The following is a 3,263-nucleotide window of genomic DNA, read 5'->3' on the forward strand; positions in this document are numbered from 1 at the left end:
GGGAACCAACCGGTGATTAGCCGTACTGTGACAGAGTGCGTGCATTAGTTTTCACTGCGAGGATGGGATGTAGCCATTAGCCATGGGTGATGCCTCCAGACTGGTTAGTTGTGCGAGTGACAGCCGCACAGGTTATTTCCCCGTGAGGAATGAAAGTAGCCACAGTTGATGGTGAACCCCTATACAAAGCTTGCCATGGAAAGGAGTAAGAAGGATTGAGTAGAAGGAGTAGGAGAGCAGGCGTCCAAGAGCTCTACAGCATCTCCATCCGCTTGTCTGAAATTCCCACCAATGAATCTGCATAAGTATCTTTATCCCTTTCATTATTTATATTTTCGAAAACCCATAAAACTATTTTAATCTGCCTAACTGAGATTTGCAAGGTGACCATAGCTTGCTTCATACCAACAATCTCTGTGGATTCGACCCTTACTCACGTAAGGTTTATTACTTGGACGACCCAGTACACTTGCTGGTTAGTTGAACGAGATTGTGAAGAAAATAAACAATGTCCTCAGAGTAAACATCCTTTATAAACAAAGAACAAGTGATCACAATTTCGTCCACCAATGGGCACGATGGGAGATTCGACAGAGGCAAGTGGTACCCTAATATTGTTGCTCAGATTAGGTAATTTTCTTTTTTGTTTTATTTTCAAAAATTTTTCTAAAATCTTTCAAAATTTTATTTTCTCATCTGTTTTCGAAAATTATTGTAAAATTTTTTTAAGAATGAATTCTAGAGTTTCATAGTAACATGTTGAAGCCTTGCTGGCTGTAAAGCCATGTCCAAATTCTTTTGGATTGAGGCTTCCACTTGTCAACATAAAGGGCATGTATATGGAATTGGATGAAGTATCAGCTGTTGCATGCCTGATTTATATCTTAAAGCTGGCTGGCTATTAAGCCATGTCCAACCCTTGGATTAGAGCTTTAGGCTAACATTGAAAGATTCCTGTAATTCTTCTTAAAAATTTTGAATTTCTTATTTTCTTTTTCCTATATATTTTTCGAAAATAATAAAAGAAAATACAAAAAATTCATAAAATCATAAAAACAAAAAATATTTTGTGATTCTTATTTAAGTCTTGTGTCATGTTTTAAGTTTGGTGTCAATTTCATATTAATCTTGTTCTTGCATTTTTCAAAAATTCATGCATTCATAGTGTTCTTCATGATATTCAAGTTGTTCTTGGTAAGTCTTCTTGTTTGATCTTTAAATTTTCTTGTTTTGTGTTGTATGATATTTTTCATGTGCATTTTTACATTCATAGTGTCTAAACATGAAAGATTTCCAAGTTTGGTGTCTTGCATGTTTTCTTTGCATCAAAAATTTTTCAAAATATGTTCTTGATGTTCATCATGTTCTTCAAAGTGTTCTTAGTGTTCATCTTGACATTCATAGTGTTCTTGCATGCATCATGTGTTTTGATCCAAAATTTTCATGTTTTGGGTCATAATTATTTTTTTTCTCACTTATCATTAAAAATTTTAAAATAAAAAATATCTTTTCCTCTTTTCTCTCAAAATTTCGAAAATTTGAGTTGACTTAGTCAAAAATTTTTTAAAATTAGTTATTTTTTGTAAGTCAAGTCAAATTTTCAATTTTTAAAAAACCTTATCTTTTCAAAACTTTTTTAAAAAATCAAATCTTTGTCATTTTTCTTACTATTTTTCGAAAATTTTAATTTAATTTTTCAAAATCTTTTTCTTATTTTATTGCAAATTTTCGAAACTTAACTAACAAGTAATGTGAATGATTCAAAAATTTGAAGTTTGTTACTTTATTGTTAAAAAAGGTTTAATCTTTAAATTCTAGAATCATATCTTTTAGTTTCTTGTTAGTCAAGTAATTAATTTTAATTTTAAAAATTAAATCTTTTCCAACCATATCTTTTTAATCATATCTTTTTATCATATCTTTTTCAAAATTTTATCTTTTTCAAAAATTTGATTTCAAAATATCTTCTTATCTTCTTATCTTTTCAAATTTGATTTTCAAATCTTTTTCAACTAACCAATTGACTTTTTGTTTGTTTCTTATCTTTTTCAAAACCACCTAACTACTTTTCCCTCTCTAATTTTCGAAAATTTCTCCTTCCTTTTCAAAATTCTTTTAATTAATTAATTGTTTTAAATTTTAATTTTAATTTTATTTCACCTTTAATTTTCGAAAATCATTAACTCCTTTTCAAAAATTATTTTCGAAAACTTCTCTCTCTCATCTTATTCTATTTATTTATTCAATCACTAACACTTCTCTTCATCTCAAATCTCTGCTCCTATCCTCATCCTTGTGTTTGAATTATTCATTCTTCTTCACTCTTATTCCCTTTCTTCTTCTACTAACATAAAGGAATCTCTATACTGTGACATAGAGGATTTCTCTTCCTTTTCTGTTCTCTTATTTCTCATATAAGCAGGAACAAGGAAAAAGGCATCTTGTTGAAGCTGATCCTGAACCTGAAAGGACTCTGAAGAGGAAACTAAGAGAAGCTAAATTACAACAATCCAGAGACAACCTTACTGAAATTTTCGAACAAGAAAAGGATATGGCAGCCGAACCCAACAACAATAATGCAAGGAGGATACTTGGTGATTATACTACACCTACTTCCAAGTTTTATGGAAGAAGCATCTCAATTCCTACCATTGGAGCAAATAATTTTGATCTGAAACCTCAACTAGTTGCTCTAATGCAACAAAACTGCAAGTTTTATGGACTTCTATCAAAAGATCCCTACCAGTTTTTAACTGAGTTCTTGCAGATCTGTGAGACTGTTAAGACTAATGGAGTAGATCATGAAGTCTACAAGCTCATGCTTTTCCCTTTTGCTGTAAGAGACAGAGCTAGAACATGGTTGGACTCACAACCTAAGGATAGCCTAGACTCTTGGGATAAGCTGGTCACAGCCTTCTTGGTTAAATTCTTTCCTCCTCAAAAGCTGAGCAAGCTTAGAGTGGATGTTCAGACCTTCAAGCAAAAAGATGGTGAATCCCTCTATAAAGTTTGGGAAAGATACAAGCAGATGACCAAAAAGTGTCCTTCTGACATGTTTTCAGAATGGACCATGATAGATATATTCTATTATGGTCTGTCTGAGTTCTCTAAGATGTCACTGGATCATTCTACAGGTGGATCCATTCACCTAAAGAAAATGCCTGCAGAAGCTCAGGAACTTATTGAAATGGTTGCAAATAACCAATTCATGTACACTTCTGAGAGGAATTCCGTGAATAATGGGACGCCTCAGAGGAAGGGAG

This window comes from Arachis duranensis, chromosome 3 (genome assembly GCF_000817695.3).
Source record: "Arachis duranensis cultivar V14167 chromosome 3, aradu.V14167.gnm2.J7QH, whole genome shotgun sequence".
Classification (NCBI taxonomy): domain Eukaryota; kingdom Viridiplantae; phylum Streptophyta; class Magnoliopsida; order Fabales; family Fabaceae; genus Arachis; species Arachis duranensis.